The sequence below is a fragment of the Pagrus pagrus genome (assembly GCF_965226575.1).
Source record: "Pagrus pagrus genome assembly, chromosome: 20".
In the NCBI taxonomy this organism is placed as follows: Eukaryota; Metazoa; Chordata; class Actinopteri; order Spariformes; family Sparidae; genus Pagrus; species Pagrus pagrus.
Genome location: NC_140207.1, coordinates 24,506,091 through 24,529,622, shown reverse-complemented (window position 1 = coordinate 24,529,622; position 23,532 = coordinate 24,506,091). Strand labels below are relative to the sequence as shown.

The window sequence follows — 23,532 nt, the reverse complement described above, 5'->3', positions numbered from 1 at the left end:
GGCGGAAATTTCCGAAGCTATCGAGCGCGCGGCCTGCTACTGGCCACAAACACAGCGGCCATTGTGGCTCCAGAGGAAACATTCAGGAGCCTAAATGTCACCGGACATGTGAGTATTGTGCCTGACAGTGCTGGTTAGAAATGACAAAACAGGACGTCTTTGTAAATGATCTTTATTTTAACATTCAGGACCATATGGAAGAGGATTAGGGTCAGAGGTGAGAAAAAAAATGTTTTCATTATGCACTTCAAGAAAAAAGTGGAAATGTCGAGATTAAAGTTGAAATACAATTTCATGAATAAAGTTGAAATAGCATCTCACCGTTTTAGCGAGCCTCATATGCTTTAGTGGCTGGTTGATGACTTGAATTATGTTAGGTTGGTAAAAACTTAACAATACCGATATGATACACATATCAATTAAGTATGCTGTTGCATCACTTCAAATAATTCATGTTTAACGTCATACTCCAATGATGTAGTAATGGCAGAGACCGTAGGCTTGGACAGCTCACACAGCTGTCAGTCGCTCCCCTAACTGGATTTGATGAACCAGAAGAGTTGACTTGCAGAATCAGAATTCCTTTATTTGTCCCGCAAATGGGGAAATTTCCTTGTCACAGCAGCCAAAGGACAGTAAAAACAACAATAAAAAGTAGAAAATAAACAATATAATAAGAAGATAAGAAATAGAATAGACTGGTATATGCATAATACTTACAATATGAACACTGTAGTAATATTTACAATATGAACAGTGTAATTATACACAGTGTGGGCAGTTATCCTCAACATATCGACTTTATTCACAAAACTGTATTTGAGCTTTATTCTCGAAATTTCTGTGTAAAATGAAAAAAAAAGTAACCCTAATACTCTTCCATAGGGACCGAGCTATAGGAGAACTTCAATAATTTACCCCTCCGACATACAAAAACAAACCGGAGGGTCAGTCCAATTTACCGTGACTTAAAGTCTGCAAGACTTAAGCTGCAAAAACAGCAGGTACATACAGACAAATGATTGGCTATAGCCTACAATAAATTGTCAGATATAAATTATATGATCAAAGATATATTTTAAATTGCACCCAAACTAACCCACAGATGAAAACAAAAATGGTTGTGTCAAAGTTTTTATGAACTTGAATATGAATACTTCAATAAAATTAGGCCTAATAGCCTACATTTGTTGAAATGATTATTGGGGTTGCTGAAAACATTATTTCACCTTTAGCCCAATTAATGAAATTATTTGCAACCTCCAGATAGCCTAATCCATAGGACATAGCATGCTTGTGACTGTTAAAAATACAATATTACTATTAGGGAAAATACACAACCAAGTCAATTGACCATTTAACAAAAAAACACTGGTTTAAGAACATCCTCTTAATTTTAAGATTTATTTCGAATTAATCTCAAGGAGATTGTTTTAGAGTCCTATGACTAGCCTTTGTAATATGCCCCTAAAACATCTGATTTGATTTATAGATGTTTTACACCTTGATAGCAATGGTCTATTCAGATTATGCTCCTTGGACATTGTGTATGGGTTCATGGCTACATTAAGGATATCTTGAAAATGTTTGACTGACATTAGAAAAAGTGGTCTTCTTGGCACATTATATTTGTAGCCTTAATGATTTAATTGGTAACTTGTGGGCAGTGGAACAAACAATAAAGACAGAACCTTTTAAAGCTAATACAGAGATGTACCGCACATTTGTGTGTGTGTGTGTGTGTGTGTGTGTGTGTGTGTGTGTGTGTGTGTGTGTCTACCTAATGGACCTAATGGTTTGACCAATTTTCTTGAGGAAAAAATATTGATTAGTGTAGCTTTAAAGTGTTTGATTGTCTCAAGATATTAACGAAAACCAACACCAAACCATGCTTTTTTTATGCCCTTATATGTCTTAAAATTGTGCTCAACCAGTGAAGTGCCACTTCAAAATGTGCCTGTTGGATTGCTTGGCCTCTGGTATTGGTCACTGCAGCTTTGTTGATAAAACGACTCATCCAAACTAATTCACACACAGGGTTATCAAAGTGTTAACATTAAAACTGAAATAAGCTGACGCCTTGGTAGGTATAACCAGCACCTGTACTTCAGCTCGTAGCTAGTAACTCATGGTCACTTTCAGTTGTTTCAGAAGCTGTCTTATGGTGCATTCAGACCAAACTCGCATAGCGTAACATGCTTGAGTTTGATCGCGGGATTAGTTATTTTTATTGCCGTTACTCATGCAGCACTGTCAGGAGCTGCGTGTGGATGACTGCAGCTTCCAGCGCTACCTGAGGCTTACCGGAGCCCAGTTCTGTGTGAATGTCAACATTAATAGGCTTTCCTGACACAGCGTTCAATATTTTCAACTCACACAACTGGTCATTCGCGTCATTCACGCCGCCTGCAACGAATGAACACAAATTTGCGCCTATTCACGTCTTTTCATTGACTTTACATGTAATCTAGACTAAGGCTGCACGATACTGGAAAACACTGACATTGCGATTTATTTATTTTTTGCAATATATATTGCGATATTAAAAAATAGAAGAATTTTCACCAGATGACTTGAATAGCTCTATCTGGAAAGAATTTGGTTGATTCACCATGACACCATTGTATTCATATAATACCCTTCTATTAATCCAAGCTAAGGTCAATGATCTAATGACATACTCTAAAATAGGGAGGGGTTCATCTGTAATTGAAGCCGTTTTTTTGAATTTATTTTGAAATACGTGCTATTATTTTTAAATGAGACAAACCGGAAGTGGTATCTGTTAGCTCCGTAAGCTTCACGCAGAGACTGAGGAGCACCTGTAGGGTGATGTTACCTTGTTAGTTCGGTTTCTTTTTTATCACTCCATGCTTCTTGGTGTTTGCTACAGCTGTGTGCACATGGTTTTATGAGAAGTTTATGTTGAAGAAACATATGTTTTGACTGTGAAGATTGCCTCTGGGGGATGACTCTGCCGTTGGTTGAGAAGCAGGCTAAAGTGGTCAGTATTACCCTATGTATTCTTTATCGGTATTAGCTACAGTGTTAAGCAATTCTATTTCTGTAATGATTGCAATAGCTGATGTTGTCTTTTATTTTGTTTACCTGAACTATAGTTCTACGGTGTTATTAAACATCTGTGAAGGAAACTGGAGTCTAGCATCCAATCAATGGGTGGCATATCATCTGTTCATCTGATCAAAATAGAGCATTAGGGATGGAAGTCTCTTTAGCCAGCCTGTTGTGCAGTGCATCATAGGTGGAATAAGATGATGCACAGAAGAGAAAAAAAATGCAACAGTGACACTTTTGACACTGTAGTGGACTTAGCTTTTAAGCTAGAGATTTCAATGAATCCGTTGATACCAAATACACCATGCTGTCTTACTGGGAAAGGGGTGAAACGTCGCTCCAAAGTTGAACTGTTTTACCGCGAGTGAACTTTGAAGGGGGGACTTTTAATATCGCATGTCCTGCTATGTGACTATCGCGCATGCGCACATCGCGATGGCGATGTTCAAACGATATATCGTGCAGCCCTAGACACACAAATAATACGTCTCGCATTTGGTCTGAATGCACCATTAAGGTCCCACTTGTAACGTAACTGTTAACTAGTAACTAGTAACTAGTACTAACTGTATTCTTGCAGACTTTTATTGAGAGGGTTTTATAGGACGATTCCTTGAAAATAATGCCGAGTCAAACCGAGCCAGCACATGTGTATAAAAAAGAACAACTTTGCTGTAAAGAATGCAGGAATATGCCTTAATGTTGCATAAACAAGGGCTTTTAATTTCTCTTCTGTGGCAGTAAACAACACACAACATTGTTACTTTTATACTGCAAACTGAGCTGATCTGCAGTTGTCTGCTGCTCTGTGTTTGTGTGTTGTGTGTGTTTCTCTTTGATTTGAGTTGAGCCCTAAGCCCCTCTCCCACTACTGCACAGGGTAGAGCTCCTAGTTTAGGCTGGACTCACATTGGATCCAGCGTTGAAGACACAGTGGAGTGCTACATAATGTGTCATGTGTATTCACTCAGTTTGTCTTTGTGCACCAGTTTAAAACACATCCGTGGATGCCAACGATCACTGTACCAGCATGCTTAACCTACTGTGGCAGAGACATGACCGGAGATCCAAGGCAGAGCAGAACGGGTCAGTAGCAGGGCATGTTATTTAGCATGGATAAATAGTACAGTGGGAACACAACGGACATTTCTCTGTGTAACGTTAAGTTTCCCTTTCACTCTGGTTCAGTCTTGTCCCCCAGTTTAAAACAAAGTAATGATCTGCCTCATCCTGGTTGTTTACTGTCATTTTTAATCCATCGATGAGGACAAACAATCAGTAGTAGAACCAGCATGCCAGGAGCATAACAACATAACAGCTTCCCCTTTCGGCAACCTGGTCAGCGGGGGTCCCCAAAACGTCAAACACACGGACCATGGAGTGACACTCCCTCACTGCTGCACCAACCTGTGGCATTTCGCCGCACCACCAGATCCAATGTGAATCCAGCCTTATTTAAATTTAAGTGTTGTTTGTCCAAATTGCACCAAACTGCACTTCCTTGGCTCAGCAACTACCCTGGCAAGTTTGAAGAAGATCGGATGAACTGTTCGGGAGATATGCAAACCACTGAAAAAAAGACAGAGAATCCTTGCTTCATAGTAAGAGTCACATGGCCAGGATGTCAAGGGAACCATACACAATAACTCCCAGGGACTGTTAATATGGTCCATTCAGATGACTTTTTTTTTTTTTTGTTAGTTGGGCGGTTAGGGTCTCCCTCTGTATGCAAGGGGAAAGGAGCAGAGAGAAAAAAACAGGGCAGTTTTTGCATAATGATTAATCTTGACAGACATACGTCATGCTCCTGGGCTCCTGACAACGTCACGCCCTAGGTGAAATTAATGCCTAACTGCTTATCTTAAAGGACCTGGGATTTAATTAAAAATGACATTTCCCCAAAGACTTGTGCTTCTGAGGCTGCCATGTTGAAATTAGCTGATGAGGGGCCCTCTGAGCAAAAGGGAAATAAGCAAACTGTCAAACGCTCAGCAAACCACTGCCGTTTATCAGTCCTGCTTGCTGCTCAGGAAATAACAGTGGACTGACATCCTGCATGGCACCCGCTGCACCACCGATACACGTCATATTGTTATTAACAAGAAGGAGGGGGTCAAAAAAACAAGCCTGTCAAATGTGATATGGAGACAAACAATGTGGTTGGGCTAAGTAGGGGAATAGGTTGCTGAAATGAGCTCTTAAGTCACCACAGACATATTTTGCCACTGACAAAGGCATACTTTATGACTTGAAATTTCTGTATTTTGTACTGAGTGCCACTCAAAAAGTGAGTCCTCAACAGAATTAAACAAAATAGTGAAGGAAAATGAAATGCTACTGAACTGAATATACATGGGACTCTGAATCCAGGGCCCATATTTACCAAGCCTCTCAGAATTGCTCCCAGAAATCACACTACATGTTAAACTAGGAGTTAAAACACTCAGAGTAGGACGCTATTTCTCACTCTCAGCTGCAAATTAGAAAGCATGGCGATTAGTGGTGCAGTTGGCTACGGTAGCACATTTGCGAAAATCAACAGAGGTGGATATTTTAACTTTCCATTTACTTCCACTCTATGCGAGTGAAAAAGCAAATAAAACATTGTCTTGGTGAAGCAAACTTGCATTTTGGCTTCGCATGGAGTTCAACACTGTTGAACTTTGACCGGGGCCACAACCAAAAGCAAAGACGTGTGTGTGGTTGATCCCTCAAACGGACTACAAACCAGCACACAGAGTTTGGTTTGCCTTACATCCAGTGCTGCCCACATTCAGCACCAGCAGGCGGTAGCCGTTCACCTGCATGTGTCAGCGCTGCATGTATGTGTGACTGCAGCCCCTTTTCTTAGGATTACAATCTGAATTCTGAAACTTTCACTCACTTCCTGAATACTCACACTTCCTGATTATTTCCAGGTTAGGGTGACGATATTCGGAGAGAGTTTCAATGTGGTCTCAGAATTGTGAAGCTTCTATCTCATTTTGATATTCACCAATAAACAATTTGCAGATACGCTCTGTATAAAAATATCTTTAGTCTTGGCCCATATGTTCATCTAACTCATTTCCTCATTATGTTAAGTAAAAACTTGTAAGCAGTCAGAGTCTGATTTACTACTGGCAGGATCATCATTGTTGCTGTTTGCGTCTATACATCCTGCAGAGGACCCTATGAACTAGCTCAACACAGAACTATGGCACTGTGTTGAGCATATACCTCCGACAAGTCCCAAAAGTTCCCTTTAATTCAATCAAGCCTCATCCAATATCCTATATGTTATTGGGTTGCCTCTGAGGTTTCCTGAGGTTTCTTCCATGTCTTTCTCTGCTAAAAGGTTTTTTTTTCTCTGGGGTTTTTTCTTTACTTGAATCAAGAGTCTAAAGACACATTGTGTCTTACACTGTATATATTATAAAGGCTCCTGAGGCAATGTTGATTTGAGATTTTGGGTTATGTACTGTAGATAACACTGACTTGACTTGATGGATTAAGTCCAGGCTAAGGAAAGTTAATAAAGTGTGTTTACTCTTTAAAGTTGGACTGTCACCATCTTGTTGTGGTGTAATAATGAAAAGAAGCTAGCAGGCAAGCTACTTAAGAACGGTGTTTACTACTCAGAAGTCAGATACAAGTGCCTCGTATATTCACGATACATGGATTACATGGAGTGACTCTGCCACCTTTTGGCATGATATATTTATGCAGGCACACACGTATATACCGCATATCCCTCCTTTTTTAGGAATAATTCCTCTCATGAAAATACGAACGGATAGTGAACGTTTAGCTGCGTCAACACTTCAATAGTAACCAACCTTGCATAGTAAGTAATTATGAAATAAAAAACAACCTGAAATTAGCTTCTGAATATCCCAGTATTCCCTAAAATCTGTAAACAGTACTTTTTAGCGAAACACTTATACATCACCAACAGTGACACATTTGTTCTTAGATAAATTTCCAATTTTCTGTAATCTTGTGCTGACTGTAAAGAGCTTCACATGGAAAAATATGTTAATTAGAATTGCCCATAACATTTTTAATTGTGAACTTGTAACAGTCCATAAATCAAATTTGACACAAGTAACAGTCCATAAATCGCACCACATTCTGCCCCTTTTTAAAAAGGCAGAGTTCAGGTGGCAAAACCTCTCAGCCATGCAGGCAGCTGAATCTGCCTGCGACTCCGCTGGGGCCTGGGAGATGGTCGAGCAGGCGGGGGGGGGGCTGAGGGGGCTTATAAATATCCTCAGGCTGTACCCAGGTACTGGTTGTGTGCACCCCAGGGGAGGGGAAACTTGCAGGGGACAGGTGCACAGCGTTCCATACTTTACCATCAGAAAGTTCGTAGGTTTCCGGGCCTTTCTGAGCAACAACCCGGAGGGGCTGTGTGAACTTGGAGTGTCCTTTCTTTATGATTCCTGGCTTACTGATCCGAACATAGGAACCACACTTAAACTTTGGAGACCATGCACCACAACGTTCATCCACATAGCGCTTTACTTTGGCTTGTCTCAGAGTCACAGTGTCTCTCACAGCCTCAGGCTGAGCAGATGCGCGAGGCGAAGCAATGTTTTTGATGTTCAATTTGGTGCGGAATGGAAGGCCATGTAGAAGTTCAGCAGGGGAGACTTCAGTCAATGCATGGGGAGTTGCTCGATAAGTGAGGAGGAAGTCCATGACAAAGGGCTTCCATGGCCGACCTTCAATGTCAGCTGTTTGTAGACAGTCCTTTAATACTCTATTCCATCTCTCAACTTTTCCATTACTTTGCGGATAGTAGATTGAGCTGCGGCAGTGTGTAATGTCCTGAGCTGCTAAGAAGGCCTCGAACTCAGCAGACACAAATGAAGGGCCGTTGTCAGTCACAAGTTCAAGGGGGTTGCCTTCACGGCTGAAAACAGCAGACAAGAATGCAATGACAGTAGCGGACGTCACATCTGAGGTAAATGCTACTTCAGGGCATTTACTGTAATAGTCCACCGATGTGATGGCAAAACGGCAGTCAAGCGGAGCAGAGTGGAATGGGCACCGGTTGCAGTGGGGCAGCTCTGGTTATGGCGGTTTTGTCATGTTGGGAGCAGGTGGTGCATGACTTAGTGGCAGCTGCGACATCAGAGTCCATACCAGGCCACCAATAAAGCTCCCTAAGTCTTTGTTTAGTCCTCACTATACCTTGGTGAGTGTCGTGGGCAAGCTGTATGAGTTGTGGCTGAAGAGTCGGGGGAATCACAACTCGGTGAGTACCTCTAACCAAAACCTCATCAAGTTCAGCCAGCTCAGTCTGTACACGGTAGAAGGGCAGAAGAGCAGGATCAAGGCCTTTAGCTGTCCGGGGCCAACCATTTCTTAGATAAGCCATAACCTGCTGCAGCACTGGGCAATCTTGGTAGGCAGTATGTAGCTGCTCTGTAGTAACAGCCACCAAGTCCACAGACACCATTGCTATTATGTCCTCATCCAGGTCTTGTGGGTCAGAAGACGGCAGGGGCATGCGTGACAAACAGTCTGCTATGACGTTGTCACGACTTGGCTTGTATTCCACAGTGTAGTTAAAGCACATGAGGCGAGCAGACAATCTCGACATCATCTGTGACAGGTCTCGGCTCTCAGGGTGCAAAGGTACCTGATGATATGCATTTTGTAGGTCAATAAAGGAAAATATCTGTGCTCCTCGTAGCTCGTGGAAACACCTCCTCAATATGTGACAGTGGATGGCTATCAACAACCACAGCCTTGTTGGGCTCACATAGATCTGGACATATCCTGAGCGGACCCGACTTTCGGTGCACCACTACTATGGGTGAAACCCATGGTGAGGAGTTGATGCGTTCAATGACACCGTTCTTTTCCAGTCTCTGTAGCTCCTGGGACACTACATCACGAGTGGCGAAAAGCAGACAGCGTAGCTTTTGCTGCACAGGCTGTATTTCAGGTCTCACAGTGACTTTGTGGACAAATCCAGTAACTGTGCCAGTACCTGAAGCGTCAGTTTCAGCAGCTGTGTACTGTACAGGGACAGCAGGGGATGTGTTAGTACTGACATTACCCTCTCTGATCTCAAGTTGCAGGGCATTGAAGAGATCCATGCCTAAAATGGGTGTACCTGCTCGGACAATATGAATGTACTGGGACGTGCATTTTGTCATGAATGTCACCGCTAGTTCCACACAACCTAGCACAGGTATGGGTTTCTTTGTGTACGTGGTCAGCGTTTTTCTGGGCTTTAGGAGAGGGGTGTGGCTGAAGTGACTCTTGTACATGTGCTCTGAGACACATGTGAATAGAGACACCAGACCCGGTATCCACCATCAAATCGGCAGTAATTGCAGGGCCACCTAAAGCCTTCATGGAGACACTGCACATTCATTTACTGCTCCGTGTAATTGCATCATCCTCATCAACTAATAGCACCGTGGCGCAGTCACTGGAAACTTCTCCCACATTGCATGAAGCAGTTCTGCTCCTGCACACTCTGGCAAAATGTCCAGGCTTATTACAATGTCTGCAAGTGACTGATTTAGCTGGGCACTTGGGGTAATTTGCAACGTTTGTTGAAGAGCCACATCTGTAGCATGTCTTACCAACTGCCTTTGAGGCGTTCAGGACGGCAGTCTTTGGAGGCGGTCCGGGACCAAAGTTGGAGTGTTTTTGCTGCCTTTGCTTCCCGCGAGAAAAGTAGTCCCACGCACCATGCCGACAACAGCCTCGGCTGCTCCTCCTGATGAAGCTATTGTTTGAGCTTCAGCAACTGCATTTTCAATCTGCGCAGCAATTGTCAAAGTCTTTTCAAGTGTAAGCTTATCCTCAAGCAGCAAGCGCTCTGTGATCCGTGCATTGAACGTTTTCTCCACAATTTGGTCTCTTATCATATTGTCAGATAATGTTCCAAACTCACATGTAACAATTAGCTCCCGCAGAGCAGCTGTGTACTGAGCTGTGGACTCACCAGCTTGTTGAGCTCTCTGGCGAAACTTATTCCTCTCCACGACGACATTCAATTTTGGTACAAAAAATGTCTTTAAAGCCTTTAGTGCATCTTGGTAGGAATCCCCAATCGCTGGCAGCCTGAGAAGATCCGCTGAGCCTCCGCGCCGACCGTGTGTATTAGCAAAGCACGCTTCCTCTTATCCTCCACTTTGTCGGCCAGAGCAAGCACGTAGTTATCAAACATGCGAATCCATGCTTCGAAAGGCACCGTAGGCTCACCTGGGCTTTGTAAAAATGCCGGAGGTGGCAAAATCCCAAGCAGAGCCAGCCTCGTCGCCAATACGTTGTGTTGTAAGAATAAAAAGAAGCTAGCAGGTAAGCTACTAGCTAAGAATAACGGTGTTTACTACTCAGAAGTCAGATACAAGTGCCTCGTATATTCACGATACATGGATTACATGGAGTGACACTGCCACCTACTGGCATGATATATTTATGCAGGCACACGCGTGTATACCACACATCTTAGGACTTATTTTTCTACTCCTGAAATGCTTGATAAAAACAGGCCCGGAACCACAGGACCTAAACCATTTAACTAAAATCAGGGTGCTATCTGAAATCTACTTATACAAACTATTCTGTGTGTTTGTGTCTACTGCACACCCAAACACACAGCTTTCATCTCTTATTGACAGAGGTGTCACAGCGAAGACATCAGGAGGAGGTGGATTGTGACGGGTTCAGTCAGAGGTGATGTCATCACAGTGCGACCTGCCAGGACGAGGGCATGGCGATCTAGTTGGGCTGTCTATGTCAGCGTGGGGCAGAGGAACTGGATGTGTTGCTGGAGGTGTGAGGTGTGTGTCAGCGGGTGCCACCTCCAATACCTCCCTCACCTTTAATCAGCCACATTAGTTTTGAGTGTGAGTTGATATGCTTCCACAGGACAGGGAAGACACACAAACACACTCACACACAAGGTAGGCTACAGTGGAGCTTGCAGAGTAAGCCCTCTTTGCTGAGGCACAGTCGGTATTCAGGTTGGTAATTTAGCCCTGCACGTTTGAAATTGAAACATTTAAACAGAGAACAGTAATGTCATCAAATGTCATTTGTGTCATGGCAACCGGCAGGGAGATAAAATGTCATCTTGTCTGAGAATGAATATTTCTGCAGGGTCGGAGAACCCATTTATTAAAATCACGGCGCCGGAGCCCCTCTGCGCTAAAGAGACAGTATTCCCTGTCATGTTTCACAGTGACCCTCCAGCTTGACATTTTGATTTCTCTCATTTTGTCCTTTCCAGTTTTCTCTCGGAGTGACAGCATGCATGCCTTTACGTGTGTGTGCGTGTGTTTAAGTGTGCCATGTACTAAAAGCCGCCCATCCTAAAAGGCAACACAAAGTGAATGTCAGAAATGTCAGGACGGCAGCATGGCCATCGGTGACAGGGGGGATTGGCAGATGTACCAGACATCCTTGGAAGAGCGTGTCCCTGCTGCTATTGAAGACTTCACGCTCACAATGTCTGATCTCCCTTCTCACTGCTTCTCAGTGGAGATTTTGAAGCTGAATCTTCTTGAAGATGGCACCAGGGAGACATGGAAAATACAGACTCCAAAATGCTCTTTTCAAAAGGCATGTCTCCATGTCTACATGCATTTGAATGATCCATCATTTGGTGACAACGGCTGTAGGAAAAATGTCATTGTGATATTATGCAAATGTATTCAGGAGAATATCACAAACATTCATGAATTGCAGTGCGTTGCAGAATGTGAATTTTATGTGCTTTGACACTGTGCTGAATAACTAATGATATGGGAATGACCTGTTTGCTTGAATGCCTGCCACAAAAAACTGCACCCTAAGCTGCAGAGTGAGAGGAGGGAACATCAGCAGACTCCACCACTTTATTTGATCAAATCCGTAAGTTACTGTCAAAGCAAACACATTCATTTTGACAGGAAAGGCGAAGAGGCTTTCAGACCAGTTCTGACTGATGTGGGCTTTACGGAGGGCTGACAGAGATGCCTATTTTTTAAGGGCTGGAGCTGCTGATCGTTGATAATTTGCACTGACCGGACTATCTCAAATTAGATGTTTGATTAGGATTAAAAAAAATATTTTAAAAGCAAGAGCATGTAACTTTTGAAAGAAGTAACAAAGTTGTCCTCTTACATTTGAAAAGATGAATTCATAAGGAATAAAATGTAACTCTGGGTTGAGTACACTCTGTATTTGCTGCCACGACCTGTCTTGATCTGGTGTGACCTGTAGCTTATGGTGCTAGATATTGCACAAAACTGATTCAATTCATTGACTTAGTCACTTTATATCTTGTAATAGTCATGGATAAGGGCCCTGTCACGGCAGGTACACCTTAGTCGTGTTTTTTTTTTAGGTATCTGACTCACTAAACCTTGATGATCCTGGGTTGTGATGTGACAAAGGTGTCTACCAACTAGTATACCAACCTTGAGACCTTAACAATGAGGAGGATTTTGAAACCAAAGTGGGGTACTGGGGCACCTATACCAGAAAAATGTGAGATTCATGTTTAAAGAATGAATATAACGAAATATAAAATAACATAACAAAAGTAAAATGCATTTGCACATGCAATCATTTTCAATTTCAAAATAAAATTTAAAATTAAAATAATTTGCCCTCTAGCATAAACTTGCATACATCACTGACATAAAGTATTTATCACTTTTCATTCATTCGTTTATTCATGTTTGCCCCTGTCCTCTAGATAGTCTGTGCGAGCCCCTGCCCTATTTGTCAGCCTCTCAATGGGTACTGATGTGGTGCGACCCCCATGACTGACAGAAACATCCGCGTGGCAGATTATCTTTCCCTTAAAACTTTCCGTACAAAACGGGAATTCTTCTCTTCAGAATGTCTGAAATGTGTTTAAATATTCTTTCTCAACTCCTTTCTCCTTTCTCTGTCTGTCCCTCACTCACTGAGGAAGACAAGGCACAAAGGTTCAGTATTCGTACTCTGTATAGTTGGAGTAAAAGGGAAAAAGTATCAAACATTGTCAGAAACTGGTAGAGAGTAAAGTAGTGAAAAAAGGTACCTTCGGGTACCTTTATCGGCATCAGTTCAAATATGAACAGTACACAGCCCTATTGCCCAGGGACTGCAGATGGAAAAGAGCTTGTAGCTAAATCTGGTCATAAAATCTTGTAAAACTCTGTTCTGTAACTGTTCTATCACAGTTGTCAATGTCTGGCCAAAGGTACATTATCTTCCAGATTCCTCTGCATGTTGGAGTTTATTTTCTCAAACAGCTTTAATCCATTAAACATGGAAACCACATTTTTTTATCATTATTATTGTTATTATTATAAAAATGTGAGATCTAAACAGTAGCATTTAAAATATATTATTCTGATTCAGAAAGAGATCAAGACAATTGGGTAGCCTCCAAAATTGACAGTCATTACAGTTATGATAGTATAACCATGTATTGTACCAATAACATCATATAAACACAATACACTTACATAAATTGTATCCCTCCAGCCACCATCCAGATTGGGATATTAAAACAACCTCACATTCCACACATTATTATAAACACGTATTGATTTCCAATATGGCTGCATAGAACTTCCCATGTCTCTCCACGGGGACAGAGACTCAGAGAGAGCTGTCTCTTTTGCTTCCACACTATACTGAATCAATGTGTCGCGATCCAGGCAATAGCTTCAATATTCTCTCCCGCTCTGTTTCCAATTTGGTGCTCGATTGGAGACATCATTCTTCAGCTGTCTTCACAGGGAGTGGCTGTCAGTGGGGACGTTAGTCTATCCACTGGCCACTGGACTGTGGAGGTGGCGCTGCATTTGTATTGTGAGTGCATGTAGGGCCTCTGGGTACTGAGGAGCATTGTATGCCCTTGTGTTGTCGTTCTCATTTTGTCTTCTGTATTCACTGTTATCACACAACAATTGATTTCTACCTTTGGGATTCGTTAAAATATACACCTGTACAAGATTAGATCAAAACATTCAGATTTTCCTACAGTGACTAGATTAAAGCTGCACTGGACAATATGTTTTGTTGTTTTTTTATATTAACAATGAATCAAATGATTGTGTATATATATGAAAGGTTGCTGATAGTGCTGAGCCCTTTTAGTTCATTGTTTTGATCTTAAAACCAACAACTTTACTGTTTTGGCCAGCCCGTCCTCATCAGAAAAATAATATATACTGTAGGTCGACTGTGAAAACAGCTTATTATGACCCAGATTTATGTCTCTTATGAGGTGGCGACCTCTAGCGACTGTAGTAATTATTATGGCAGCAAAGGAGGAAGTCAGGTGAGGTATAAAGTATAAAGAGCGAAAAGTCAGCACAAGGAGGAGGTCGGCAATGGACGGTTGGGTTAAACAAGCACAGGACTTTCATACAGCAGACTGCTGTTCATGTCCTGTGTTTTGGGAATGGCGATATTTTGATTTGGCAGTCGCCAGCTAATTACCTATAGATATGAGGATGTGTTGGTTTTGGTTCAGTGTCAGTGCTCTCGTCAACCTTGGCAGCAGCAGACAGCTGGTTTCAACATGAAGCTCCCATAAACCCAGTGTAAACCACCTGTTCAGCCCCAAACAGCAGACGGACACAGTCTGAGACTAGCTGGTGAACATAGTGGAACATTTAGCAGCTAAAGAGACAGATATTAAACAAAAGCAAAAAGGAGATTGAATATGGAATCACATCCATCATCAACTCAAGGTGCATAAGTAAAGAGAGGGAAGAATCAGACATAATCAGAAACTAATTAAACATCATGAATTAATTTTAATGACGATTGCATTTTAAACTTTAAAAAAGGATAGCATGCACCTGATGTGTACTTTGGCATTCCTAATCTGCACACCACGATATGAGAGGGAACACTGGACATGTTTGGTTTTGTATGAAGCGAGATGAACACATGAAGGATGAACTGAGACAAATTAGCCATATGATGTAGTGTGTGCAGCTCTACTATTGGCTGTGTGTAAATTATACAAACGTGTCTGTTCCCACAGCTCTCCCCACAGGAATATGCAGAAATAGATCCAGTGTTTGGATTCGCTATGAAGACTTTGGCCTAAGAATTTTAATATATGAGATATTTTGCATCTGCAGCTGCTTGTGGAACTTAACTGATAAGTGCTGGGTTGGAGGCCAGCCATCGAACAGAAATGTTGGCAATACTGTACTTGAAGTGGTGCTCATAAGGCTTGACATGGGATAATAAGCACTTAATGATAATTAGTACAATAAGATATAATAAACACAATATGCAAAAACTATAAGAGGCTGAATAGTTTATGGAGAAGCTGTTTGGTTAATGAATATTAAAGTGAATGTGATCCTCTGATGTTGATGATGATGTTCTCCCTGATGTGTGGTGAAAGTTGATCTGTGTTTCTAATGCTTCTATAATCTGCTGCTCAGACATCACAGTGCACAGCAAATAAAACGTTGCAGCAGCTTCTCATGCCACTTTACAAAAAAAAAAAACTCCCTAGGGAACCCTCATTGTCCCGCAGCCGTATACATACAGTATCATACATTACGCTATTGAGTTCAGTGGGTGGAAGTGTTTACCTGTCACTGAATGCATCACATCAACAGCACCTCCTGCAAGTGTTTACGACGTAAAAGCACAACTATCATTACTGCTTCTTATTAGCCTGTCACAATGGTTTCTGTTCTGTCTAATTAATTCATTTGAAACACTGTAGATAAAAACACACTACCTAACGTCATTGTTGGTCATACAGCTAATATTACCTTGCTACTTCTTATTTAACTGAGTGGGTACATTTAGGGCTCCGACACACCAGACCGATGGTCGGTTGTTGGTGTGTCCGGCACCGTTGACACTAGTTGGTCCATGTCAGTGGCTTCTCGGGGCACATTAACTCAGCAGTGGAGGCTGTTCAGTGGAGCAAATCAGTGTACGAGAAGAGAATCAGAAAAATAAATTTCATCCATTTAGTGCGGTTTCTCCTCATTTATTGCCTCCGCCTCTTCACCAGTGACAGTGTGACATTTGCAACTTTTTATTAAATATGTACTTGATTAGAAGTAGCCATATTTGACTCAATAAAACAGTTGTTCACAAAAAAAAAATTAGTAGCTATATTTGTGAGAGTGGCCTGAAAATGAGAAACACTGCTTTAATATAACAGTAGATTGTATATCTGCAGTCCAGGATCATCAGTTTTCCCTTTTTGAATGACAAATACAGACCACCACCACCTGTGGCGTTTTCCTATGAGCACTTTTGGCCGCACAGAGACAACTGAGCTGCACTGATATACTTTTCCCATCAACAGTTCTACTGCGCCGTGATGAGCCGTGCTGCGCCCACGACGGACCTGCCAGCCTCCAAGTGGGCTGAGGTAATGCCTCGGGACTGCGGCCAACCAGTAACAAGCACCAGTCTCTCCCTCAAACAAGTGTGTGTCGCATCTGTGCAGGAAACCTGAGAGAACAACTTTTTTAAAGTCAGTGTGTTCAGCTCTCAGAACTTTTCTAGCTTCTAACTGAATCGCTTTAGTTTCTCTCTTCCTGTTTGTACTTTCAAACATTTTCTGCGTTTTACTGTTTCATCGTGGTCACTTTCAGTCGTGTTTGGTCACTACTGCTGAAAACACAATGCTGCATAATGCTGCTTCATCACAAACCGTTATTAAATGACTCAATATCAGGGGCTTTTATTGTGAAGAAGTCATATGAAAGCTTTAATATCTATTTGAGACTTGTCATGATATGGTGTGGCCTGAAGAGGTGAGAGTATCCTGGATTACAGAGGAATAAAAGGCAAAATAAGAGAAAATCTGATGTAGTTGTTCGTAACATAAATATATTACTTCTTTCTTAATCATTTCGTGCAACCTAAGATGATAACTGAATTGCCCTTCTGTTTTCCGACAATATTTTCCTTATATTTCCTAATATTTTGTCCCATCCGATAAAGTGACTGAGTGGTTGGTAATAGCAGTTTACTTAACAAGGACCAACGTTCATTTATTTAGCATTCTACAACACCAGGGATGTTTGAGTCCTTTTACGCTACATCACAGAACACAACAAAACAATTGCCATTTCAATCAGAGAAATATAATGATTTGAGAATTATCTCTGTAAGCGAGCCAGCTTCATACATCACATTCAAATTTTTCTGCTCCTGGCTAATGTCCGGTCACAAGAAAATGAAATGGACAAAAGGGACTGGCCAAACAACGGGAAATCAGACTGCTGTGCCCACATCTTTACAGAGACCTGTCTCCACCACATCTCAGATCAAGCTGTTGCATTCAGCGGGCGGACCATGTTCTGAGCCAACAGAGAGCTCGGACGAGGAGAGGTGGACTGTGTACGACATTGATGCTTGGTGCTCACACACAGCCAAAGTTGATGGACAGTTTACCTGATGTCAGTATTTTAATATGAAGATGCCGACCATATTATCATCACCATTTTGTTGCTGCTGTTTACATTCACCCAGACACAAATTTTAAAAATGCACTACGTGTTTGTGTATATATCTCTATCAATAACTGTTCTGTGTTTGTGTAGTATGAAGGAGTTCACAATCTTACATCTTGCTATGCAGCCCTGTGTTGAATGATAAGAAATAACTCACCCTGAATATGGTAACAATAAAAAATCATAGAACAACTGCAGGCCTATATTGTGTGGCCATGATTGCTCTGATAGTCATGTCCTAGTGGAATTATGACCATGTCGAAAAAAAGATGATATGAAAAGAAGCTTGCATGTCTCCCACCTCGATCATATCATCAATGCACCTGAAAACACAGAACACCCAACCTCCAGTTCTGTCACTTATTTTCAGAACGTTGTTTTTGGTGATTTATGTGCGTCTGTGTGTGAACATGTGCTCGCCACTGTCTGTGCAGAGGGCCACTGCATTTCATATTCCTCCTGCCCCCTTTTTTTATTAGGTTGTTTACCAGTGGAGCTGAATAGCAAGCAGTCGGGGGTAGTGAATGAAAAGTGAGGGAGGATGCGTTGGGGGTTTGGAGCGTTTGAATTTAGAGGCATTTTTCAAAATTTGATCCAATTTCCGTAATTCTCAAGCCTCCTGTTTTCAAAGGTCCCTCCACTCTCCTTTCCAGTCTGTGACAGGCAGAGAAGCCTGAGCGCCGGGGCTTATAGAGTAATATAATCACCCACCTACCATCCACCCCGCCCAACCACTACCCTCACACACTGATGTGGGGCCCATTCGCACAATATTGGCACAGCTGCAGCACCCAGGGTGCCTGATGATTATGAAGATGAGGGGAAACAGAGATCTGCAAGCTGTCTGCTCTCTCCTGGGGCCCATCATCACACCCCCACCCTCCCTCTCTCTCTGACATGCAGGTGAATCTCATCTGTTTCACCTGATGCACGATGAATGTTTTCTCTCCCAATTTCTGTATTTTAGTTCATCTCCATGTTCTTTTCATGGCCCCTCAGAATAGAGATGCGAGAGGCGGTTGTCCATACTGCCAGAGGTTCAGGCAGTATGGACCATCACTCTCAGTCCCAGTGGATCCAACTTGTTTGTAACACGAAAAAACTTGCACAGAACGAGTGAAGAGACATGAAGAAAATAATCTTTGCGATAATGAATCGATGGCCATTGAGATCATGCTATTACTGGTTTCAAACTTTTAGCTTGAGATGCAGTAACAAGTGTCACTCCTCAGACTGTTTCACTAGTGTGATTTCTGCAAGCAGTGTTCTCTTTGCTTCTTCTTCTTCTTCTTCTTCTTCTTCTTCTTCTTCTTCAGCTTCTTCTTCATTGTTCTTTCTTCTTTTTAAATCTGGACTGTTAAATACAGTAAAACTCTAAAGGAACATGTATACACATACACACAAACACACACACTCACAGCCACGCATGCACACACACACACGCACGCACGCACGCGCACACACACACACGCACGCGCGCACACACACACACACACACACACACACACACACACACACACACACACACACACACACACACACAGCCATGTGACAGGTGAGCTCCAGATGTGCTGATCATTGAGCCAGCAGGATCCTGCTGAGGCTCCCTGGGTCTGCTGTGATAGCAGAGCCTCTGGGGCAGAGCGGGCCTCAGCAGTCATTGTAAGCTGCTGGAGCCTGCTGACAGCGTGCAGACAGGCTTTTGCAGGAGCTATACAGCAGCCAAAGTAAATTGAATGTGCCTTACCAAGTCACAGGATATGATGCAACTGTCCCTAGTATCCGGGGGGTTTTGACAGACTATGACAACAAATGATGATCTTATATAAGGTAATTACAACAAGAGCCAAGGACAGAGTCTGACTCCCCATCCTGTACTAACACTCATATACACGTCTCAGTCAATGGGATACATGGGAAAGTTTTCAGAATCAGAATCAGAATCAGAATTCCTTTATTTGTCCCGCAAATGGGGAAATTTCTTAGTCACAGCAGCCAAAGGACAGCATCACACTTAAACAATAATAGAAAGTAAAAAATAAACAATATAATAAGAGATAAGAAATAGAATTTAACTCGTATATACATAGTATCTACAATATGAACTTGGTATTTACAGTATGACATAGTATTTATAATATGGACAGTGTAAGTATAAACAGTTTGGTATTTTTATTTACAAACAATAAATAATAAATATGGGTATTAAAAATTGTCCAATTCGTGCAAACCAGAAAGTGTGTGGATATGTGCAGAGTTTTGTATTGCACAGTGCACATGTGTGGTCTACTGGGAGCAGTGCTGGTTGTAGACTCTGACAGCAGCAGGAAGGAAGGACCTGCGATACCTTTCACACACTTGGGGTGTATCAGTCTATCACTGAAGGAGCTGCCCAGTGCTGTGATGGTGTCCTGCAGGGGGCGGGACTCCTTCACCAGCAGCGATGACAGCTTGTCCATCATCCTGCTCTCTCCCACCACCTGCACTGGGTCAAGAGGGAATCCCAGGACGGAGCTGGCCTTCTTGATAAGTTTATCAAGTCTCTTCCTATCTGCTGCTGTGATGCTGCTGCTCCTGCAGACTACTCCATAGAAAATGGCTGATGCCACCACAGAGTCATAGAAAGTTGTCAGGAGTGCCCCCTGCACTCCAAAGGACCTGAGCTTTCTCAGCAGATGGAGTCTGCTCTGACCTTTCTTACATGTTGCTGCAGTGTGATCAGTCCAGTCCAGTTTATTGTTCAGGTGAACTCCCAGGTACTTGTAAGATGTCACCATCTCAATGTCCGTTCCCTGGATGTTCACCTGTGTGCAGGGTTATTTGCGCCTGTGGAAATCCACCACCAGCTCTTTGGTCTTCCCGGCGTTGAGCTGGAGGTGGTTCCGCTGGCACCAGTCCACAAAGTCCTGAATAAGTTCTCTGTAGTCTCCGTCGTCCCCGTCCCTGATGAGGCCGACGATAGCAGAGTCGTCAGCCACTTGCCCCAACGTTTTTCTCATTTCTATTTGTATGATATTGCTGATACTGGGGTTTGTAGTTGTTTGGCATTTGTTGCACAGCACTCCCTGTTAAGTGATAATTCCAGTTACTGTTTATTATTTTCCTAGTTTCACAAGAATAGGTCAAACTCAAAGGATCAGAGGCTGAGATATCCAGACTGGATCAAACTCCATATCTCCCACTCCCCCGGTTTGTACCACGGGCCTTCTCTTATAAATGTGTGGTCTCAAAGCTCAAGGTCAGATAACCCTGATGACATCATCAGGGTGACATCTGTCAAAAGAAAAAAGACTTTAAGTTGTGATGGTGGTTGTAGCTGTAGCTATCTAGCTCACGATTTAAGGATAACGTTACAGCCTACGAGGAAGCTACCAGCAAATTACATGTAAACAAACACTATAACCTCAGAATAAAGAAGTGCATTCGGCTGACAAGAACTCCCGAACAGTTACTTGACAGTAACATGTGGTTAAACTAGGATGGAGGGGGAGCAGTCTGGCAGTTTCCAAGATTTGTGTTTCAGCAGGTATTGTCAGGCTACTACTTTACAGTTCTAAAATATTTGGTTATTAAAAGGTGAGAGCCAGTAAGGACAATGGCAATGTCTTTTAAAGTAAAATTCTTTGTAGGAAAGGAAGAATTTCTCGACACAGACTTTTGCTATCTGAACTGATATTATGGTGCCAAATATGAACCAAACTTAACATTGCACAGAATCAATCAATTGAAATTTCTGTTTTTCTCAGGTATTTAGTTTTCTTTCTATGACAGAGCAAAAAACAAAAAAAAAAGGAAACAAAAAACCTCAGGAAAGCTATTTGAATTATCTCAGGCAATTAAATGACAAAAGATCCTTTTCAATTTGCACACGTCACAAATGTTTTCCAGTATCATGTTTTTCAAGCTGTTTGCAGCAGTATTGATTGTATTACTCCAATCCGCTGAATTTTTTCCTCAGTGTTACAACCTCTGACCTCCTTGGACTGAACAGCCAGTAGGCATGCTTGTTCTGTTCATTGAAAGCAAAGTGCAACAGTATGAAGCTGCTGTATGAGCCAGAGGCAGAGCAGCTGGGCCTACAGAGGAGACATTAGGCAGTGACTGAGGCTAGATGGGGCCACTGACCTTCATAAGCTTCACTCGACAACGCAATCACAGCAAGTCCTGTACTAAAATACCCAATCCTCTGTGTGACCCGAGGCCCATTCCACACCACCAAAACTATCTTTTACATTGAAATGACCAGTATTCATGTCTGAGAGCAAGTGTGATACAACATAAATCCTCCAGTACAATCCATATTTTAACAACTAAGCTGTTTGAATAAATTATTATTAATGGTGAGGACATGCAGCAATGGCACCTCCATGTGTCCAACAGTAATGATATTTAGATTGATGCACATCTGCCAAAAACAGCCCCTTTAACACAACCAAGCCAAATGACATTTTAATAAGCTGAGCTACCCTCAGGACCAGTGTGACCACTCATTATATCTCTTCAACTCTTCAACTTCCTTCAAAGCATTATCATCTAAGACTGACTTAGATAGCCTGCCACACAATGTATTATGGGTAAAGAACGACTTAAGTTTAAAGAATAAAGAATAAACTTTTTTTATTCACTTTTTTTTTAAGTGAACACAGAGGGGAGAGGACGGGACAGTCAGCTGAAGCGGAACTGAGCAGAGACGTCTGTCCTCCAGTGTCAGAGTTAACTGCAGCTCTGTGCTGAACAAACGATACTTACAACTACAACTTGAAGAAAAAACTGCTGCTTGATATCCATTGATCAGAATAATGTATTGATGAATATTATGCTAATTATCTGAGAAAGTTAGAAAGTTAAAATGTTTTCTTGTAACATTAGTTAAAGGGGAATTGCCGTTTTTTACAACCTGGACCTCATTTCTAGCATAAAATACGATGATTTACTCACCCAGATGACTTTGGTGTCATTACCGTCGTTCGGACGAAATTAGATCCAGTGGAGCGCCGCGTATATCCATATAATGCGAGTGATCGGGGCACCGAAGCGCAGCCTCTATGAGCATTATCTGCCGCGAAACTAGTTCATTTCATCAATATTTTGTTATGATACGCTAGTGCTATTCCCAGATCACTCGCATTATATGAATATACCGGCGCTACACTGGATCTAACTTCGTCCGAACGACTCCAAATGACACCAAAGTTATCTGGGTGAGTAAATGATAATATTTTATGCTAGAAATAAGGTCCAGGTTGTAAAAAACGGTAGTTCCCCTTTAAGTTATTAAAGTTAAAAAATAAACTGAAACAACATTGTTGGTGTCTTATTTCATTTCTGCATTTAACTGAATGGAAGTTCTCTTTTAGGTCTCTTTCCAAAAAACAAACATTTTCCAGCCATCAGATATTTGTGATGCTTTTAACAAATATTTTGCTGCTGCTGGAAATCAATTTGACATGTTGTACCCAGGTTCTGCTTTTAACAGTCAGCTGCTGCCTCATGAGCCCTCCTCAAACCATACCTCTATGTTTACAATGCAACTTCACTGTAAACACTAAATTTGGGAAAACTGCTTTCAGTTTCAGTGCTCCATATGTAACAGATAGAAAAAGGAAACAAAACATTTTGGTATTTTATTTTATTTTATTTTATTATTATTAATTTCACCAAAATCCATCACATGATGTGTTTTAGTTTCTTTTTACTTGAAATATGGATTATTCAAATTTTTGTGGTTTTATTTTTTTATTTCTTTCTTTCATTTTTACAAACCCAAGCTTTTATTTTGAAAGTCTGTGGATATCATGTATGTAGCTCAGTGTTGCCAGGTGTACGATAATTATCGTATTTGTACGATAATTTGCCTTCTGTACGATGTACGATCAATAATCCCATAAAAGGCCAAATATACGATAATTTGACCATTCCGTGAATGTGTGGTTGTAATCAGCCTGCAGCCACTGTCTGCCGGAGTTTTTTTGTGAGCACTGAAGGCATCTGTTTCCATTGTGACAAGTTTCCA

The 23,532-nt window shown here is 41.8% G+C and overlaps 1 long non-coding RNA gene across 2 annotated transcripts; it reads left to right on the top strand.

The window, feature by feature from the left end:
- The first annotated feature begins 22 nt into the window (after nucleotides 1–22).
- LOC311249846 lies at nucleotides 23–22,276 on the top strand. 2 transcript variants are annotated; one of them, XR_014621225.1, is made up of 3 exons: nucleotides 23–108; nucleotides 4,065–4,161; nucleotides 22,157–22,276. It is a non-coding gene; the product is annotated as an uncharacterized lncRNA (long non-coding RNA). The 2 variants fall into 2 exon arrangements; XR_014621226.1 differs by lacking the exon at nucleotides 22,157–22,276 and adding an exon at nucleotides 16,364–16,639.
- The last annotated feature ends 1,256 nt before the right edge of the window (nucleotides 22,277–23,532 follow it).